This window comes from Rhinoderma darwinii, unplaced genomic scaffold (assembly GCF_050947455.1).
Source record: "Rhinoderma darwinii isolate aRhiDar2 unplaced genomic scaffold, aRhiDar2.hap1 Scaffold_94, whole genome shotgun sequence".
NCBI classification, from domain to species: Eukaryota; Metazoa; Chordata; class Amphibia; order Anura; family Rhinodermatidae; genus Rhinoderma; species Rhinoderma darwinii.
The window spans coordinates 861,795-868,385 of NW_027464514.1; positions in this window are offsets into that span (position 1 = coordinate 861,795).

Below are 6,591 nucleotides of genomic sequence, written 5' to 3' on the forward strand. Positions count from 1 at the left end.
AAACGGCCGAGCCCTGAACAGAAATACGTCACCCAGATACCGCAGCGGAGGATTCAGGAGCGCTGGGAAGTCTTCATCTGTGGCCGGAGGTTTCCTGTAAGACAGGTGAGAGCGGGGGTGGAGCTTCACACCTGTCCGCCCACTGGTTTACCCACAATTCTCCTTGTCTTTACCCCTCTCACCTGCTCACTTATAGGGTCTATCTGCTTTATACACCCCCTGTCCATATACTCTATTACGCCACATGGCCGTCATTACACAGAGCAGCCCCCCCTCCCCCCGCAGCCACGCTGTATATATGTTGTGTATATAATGTTCATATTTCTACAGCTTGTGTGTTAATATAAACATAGAGTGTAATTCCTTTAATCCGGAATCCAATAATCCAGACACTCTGATAATTCAGCACTTGTTTCTAGCACAGAACTGCAATATAAACCCACAAATCAAGGAGCACTGTGTGTGGGGATCCCCCAATTATTATACTGGAGCAGGATCATGTAATACCCAAGTCTCCACCAAAAGTAAACAATGGAGGTTGGGAGCCAAAGGGGCCCTAACCATTTGTCAGTACAGGGCCCAGATACTACTAATGGCCGCTCTGGGTCTGGTGTCTTAATTGAATTTGGGGTCTAGTCAGGGGTCTGAATATATTCAGGTGTCTGGTCTAGAGACAGTATTAATATCGGGGTCTGAATTAATTTAGGGTTCTGGTCTGGGGTCTGAATTTAATTTTGGGGTCTGACATCTGACAGACTTTTATCCAATGTAAGTAAAAAAAAATGTACATTACTATTCAATGACAGCAAGAAGAGATCTTAAAATCATAAGGAAATAATACAGAAAGTATATTGAAAAATGTTATATCTTTCCTTTATACAAAAAATAATTTTTATTCGCAGAAACTGGAATAGCCCTTTAACCCTTTAAGGACCAGACTGATTTTCGTTTTTATGCTTTTTTTTTTCTCGCCCTGCCTTTAAAGAGTAATAACTTTTTTATTTTTTTGTTGACACGGCCATGTGTGGGTTTCATTTTTATGGGACGAGTTGTACTTTCTAATGGTGCTATTTAACCCCTTCCCGCATTTGTCGTAAGTATACGACATGGAAAGCCAGTGCTTCCCGCAAAATGTCGTATACTTACGCCAAATGTTTGGCACCGGCTCAGAAGCTGAGTCGGTGCCATCATCCCCGGATGTCAGCTGTATCTGACAGCTGACATCCTGCTGTAACGGCGGGACCGAAGTTAACTTCGATCCCCGACATTAACCCCTTAAATGCAGCCGTCAAAAGCGATGGCTACATTAAAGGTGTTTGCATCTCATCGACACCCCAGCAATGAAATCGCTGGGGTGTCGGTGGCTGCAATGGCAACCGGAGGCCTAATAGTGGCCTCCCGGTGTGCCTAGCACGGAAAACTTCCATCCCCTACCCGGAGGCGTGGCCTGAAAGGCTTCCGTAGCTGCCGGCAAGATGGCGCCGGCTCAGGAGATGAGCCGGCGCCATCAGCGGTGGATATCAGCTTTATGTTACAGCTGACATCCACATGTAACGGCAGGAACTGGAGCTAGCTCCGATCCCTGCCATTAACCCCTCAGATGCAGCGATCGGATCCGATCGCTGGATCTGTGTGGTTGCTAGCAGATCGGCAGCTGTGCCCTGCAATCGCACAACTGCCGACTGCTACTATGACACCAGGAGACCTAACAATGGCCTCCTGTTTGCCATTACGGAAGCCGATTAGGCCCCGCTCGGAGGCGAAGCCTAATCGGCTTGCTGTCAGTGAATGACTGACAGATCTAATACATTGCACTACGTAGGTAGTGCAATGTATTAGAAAAAAAAATCTGACAGTTGGACCTTCAAGTCCCCTATCGGGACTAAAGTAAAGTGTAAAAAAAGTTGTAAAAAATATAATAAAAGTTTTAAGTAATAAAATAAAACACAATCGCCCTTTTTCCCTTATCAAGTCCTTTATTATTGAAAAAAATAAATAAAGCATACATATTTGGTTCTCACAACTTGGCGACAGAAAAAATACATTCTTTTTACAAAAGCAATTTTATTGTGCAAAAAGTTGTAAAACATAAAAAAGTGCCATAAATTAGGTATCGCCGGAATCGTACGGACCCGCAGAATAAAGTTAACATGTCATTTATAAAAAAAACACTAAAAAAAACTATGGCAGAATTGCTGTTTTTTGGTCACCTTGCCTCTCAAAAAATAGGATAAAAGGTGATCAAAAAGTCGCATGTACCCCAAAATGGTACCAATAATAACTACAGCTTGTCCCTCAAAAAAACAGCCCTCATACCACTACGTCTATGAAAAATAAAATTAGTTAAGGCTCCAATAAGTCAGGAAATAAAAATATGCAGTTGTGCAGATCAGAGGGGAACATTTCATCTGTTTCAAGATATGATTTATCAGGGCCCTCAAATTAGGGAACCATGAAGGGGGGGCCCAAACATATCTGCTAGAAGCGAGGGTGCCCATATTATACCAGGACAACACTGCCCAGCAAAATTCCACAAACTGCAAAGGTGCGGAGTGTGGACCAAAGGGGGATAAGAAAGGACGCCATATATGAGTGCGACACTGGCCTGTGCAGAAAGGATGGCTTCACTGCGTAACACACATCTATGGATCATTTTATTGTTTTTTTACCCCATTATTATACCACCTGACTATGCCCCTGATGTACTCTGCCGAGCTTACATGTACCCCACATTATAAATGGAAATACCAGTAATACTAAAAAAAAACTACTACCAAGCAAAATCTACGCTTCAAAAGCCAAATGGCACTCCCACCCATCTGAGCCCTACACTGTGCCCAAACAGCAGTTTACTTCCACATATATGGCGCCGCCATACCCAGGAGAACCCTTTTAACAATTTTTGGGGTGTGTGTCTACAGTGGCATAAGCTGGGCACGACATACTTGCCACTGAATTGGCAATTCTGGGGAAAAATTAAAATTTTTACTTTGCACCATACGCAGCGCATTTATTTATGGAAAAAACCTGTGGGGTGAAAATGCTCACTACACCCCTTACTAAATGCCTTGAGGGGTGTAGTTTCTAAAATGGGGTCACTTCTGGGGGGTTTATTTTATTATTTCCCATCTGAGCCTCTGCAATTGTGAACCAATTCTGTGTAAATCACCAAATTAGGCCTCAATTTCACATGGTACTCTCTCAATGAGCCCTGTCAAATGTCCAGGCAAAAGATTAGGGCCCCATGTAGGGTGATTCTAAAACCGAGAAACACAGCATAATAATTAGAGTGCTGTCTTGTTATGGTGGCACAAGCCGGGCACCACATATTGGCATATCTATGGAAAAAAATCCCATTTTCACTCTGCAATATCGAGTGCACACTAATTTATGCAAAACAGCTGCAGAGTTAACATGCTCACTACACCACTAGGTAAATGCATTGAGGGGTGTAGTTTCCAAAATGGGGATCACTTTTGGGGGGTTTCCACTGTTTTGGTCCCACAGGGGTTTTGCAAATGCGACATAGCGACCAGAAACCAATCCAGCAAAATCTGTACTCCAAAAGCTAAATTGCGCTCCTTCCCTTCTGAGCCCTGCTGTGTGCCCAAAAATGAGTTTATAACCACATATGGGGTATTGCCTAGTCGGGAGAAATTGCTTAACAAATGTTTGGGTTCTTTTTCTGCTTTATTTTTTGAGAAAATGAAAATTTTTGAGCTAAAGCTACGTCTTATTTGGGAAAAAAATTAAATTGTTATTTTCACTGCCCAATTCAAATAAAATCTATGAAACAGCTGTGGGGTCAAAATGCTCACTACACCCCTAGATTAATGCCTGAAGGGGTGTAGTATCACAAATGGAGTCACTTTTGGGTAGTTTCCACTGTACTGGTACCTTAGGGGCTTTGCAAAAGTGACATGGTGTCAGGAAACCAATCCAGCAAAATCTGGGCTCCAAAAGCGAAATGCCGCTCCTTCTCTTCTGCTCCTTGCCATGTGCCCAAACAGCAGTTTATGACCACAAATGGGGTATTGCCGTACTCAGGAGAAATTGCTTTACAAATGTTGGGGGGGTTCTTTTTTTCCTTTATTTTTTGAGAAAATTAAAAATGTTGACCTAAAGCTACATCTTATTCATGAAAAAGGATTGTTTTTATTTTCACTGCCCAATTCTAATAAATTTTATGAAACACATGTGGGGTCAAAATGATCACAACACACGTAGATCTTCAAGGGGTGTAGTTTCCAAAATGGGGTCACTTTTTTGGTGTTTTCATTGTTTTGTCCCCTCAGGGGCTCTGCAAATGCGACCTGGCCTCCGCAAACCATTCCTGCTAAATTTGAGCTCCAAGAGCCAAATGGAGCTCTTTCCCTTTTAAGCCTTGCCGTGTGTCCAAACAGCCGTTTATTGCCACATGTGGGGTATTGTTTTACTCTAGAGAAATTGCTTTACAAATTTTGCTTTTTCTCCTTTAATCCTTGTGGAAATGAGAAAAAAAATAGCTAAACCTACATTTTCTTTGAAAGGATGTAGATTTTAATTTTCACGGCCTACTTCCAATAATTTCTGCAAAAAACCTGCAGTGTCAAAATGCTCACTATACCCCTATATAATTTCCTCAAGGGGTGCAGTTTCCAAAATGGGGCCACTTGTGGGGGGTTTCCACTGTTTTGGTCCCTCAGGGGCTTTGCAAATGCGACATGGCCTCCGCAAACCATTCCTGCTAAATTTGAGCTCCAAAAGTTAAATAGCGCTCTTTTCCTTCTCAGCCACGCCGTGTGTCCAAACAGACGTTTATGACCACATGTGGAGTATTGTTTTACTCGGGAGAAATCGCTCCACAAATGTTGCGGTGCTTTTTCTCCTTTAGTCCTTTTGGAAATAAAAAAAAATTAGCTAAACCTACATTTTATTTGAAAGAATGTAGATTTTCATTTTCACAGCCTACTTCCCAAAAATTTCTGCAAAAAAACTGTCCGGTCAAAATGCTCACTATACCCCTAAATAAATTCCTTCGAGGGGTGTAGTTTCCAAAATGGGGTCACTTTTGGGGGGTTTCCACTGTTTTGGTACCACAAGAGCCCTTCAAAACTGACATGAAGCCTAAAATATATTCTAATAAAAAGGATACCCCAAAATCCTCTAGGTGCTCCTTTACTTCTGAGGTCTGTGCTTCAGTCCATTAGCACACTAGGACCACATGTGAGATATTTCCTAAAACTGCAGAACCTGGGCAATAAATATTGAGTTGCGTTTCTCTGGTTAAACTTTGTGTTACAAAAAAAATGGATTAAAAATTTATTTCTGCAACAACAAAAAATTTAGTTTCTAAATTTCACCTCTACTTTTGTTTAATTCCTGTGAAACGTCTAAAGGGTTAAGAAACTTTCTAAATGCTGTTTTGAATACTTTGAGGGTGAAGTTTTTAAAATGGGGTGACTTTTTGGTGGTTTCTAAGATCTAAGGACCTCAAAGCCGCTTCACAGCTGAACTGGCCCCTGTAAAAATAGCCTTTTGAAATTTTCTTGAAAATGTGAGAAATTGCTGCTAAAGTTCTAAGCCTTGTAACGTCCTAGAAAAATAAAAGGATGTTCAAAAAACGAGGCCAATCTAAAGTAGACATATGGGGGATGCTAATTAGCAATAATTGTGTGTGGTATTACTATCTGTCTTAGGGGGGATTCACACGAGCGTGGGGCCCGATGTGGAGAGGCGCGTCACCAAGGACGCGTCACCAAGGACGCGTCACCAAGGCAACGGCCGGGAAGTTCTCGGTAAGTACAAACTTTTTGTTTTTTTTCAACAGGTTTTTCGATATTGTGTTCTGCCTGCAAAAAAACTCTGTGTAAACAGGGTCTAACTGAGAATTATTATTTTTATTTACAATCTATTTACTGTTTTTTCTTCCCTTTTTAGAGATGACGTGTCTTCATATGATGTCATCAGTCCTACTCCTATGTGGTGAACAGGTAAGTTACAAGAGGTAGGTGACTATTTAATATGAATGTATTGTCTGCGTTATTCACATAGAGTATATATGTATACTGCTACACATGGCCGGACGTGTTGCACCCATAAAATGGCGTAATCAGGAAAGATTGGTGACATATTTAGGAATGAATGACTCTCTTTTATGGACAGTTGTAGACACATGAAGGATTTTTGTGGGAATGATCTTCTACATGGGGAATAATGCCGGGGTTGCAGATATCTTGTAATGTCTGCCCCTTACATGAAGAGAGTCTCTATAGTGAGACATATGAGAATGCGTGTACGATTGGGAGCAGATCCCATCTACAGCCCCCATATCCTTCCAAATCACTTTACTGCATCATGGGAAATACCTATTTTTGTTGGCAACTTTGCCCATGAAGGAACTTTATGCTTTAGGTTGGGGCTACATGGGAATTTCTTTTTTTTTTTGAAAAACAATTTTTATTTTTTTCAAACATAGCAAATTACGACAGATCAACAACAAATACATTTATCAAAAACAGACATTTTACATTGGATAGCATTAAGTAGAAACAAAAGCAAGGTCTTTTTTTTTTTAATACAACTCATAGCAATGATCTACTGTGCAGTTTC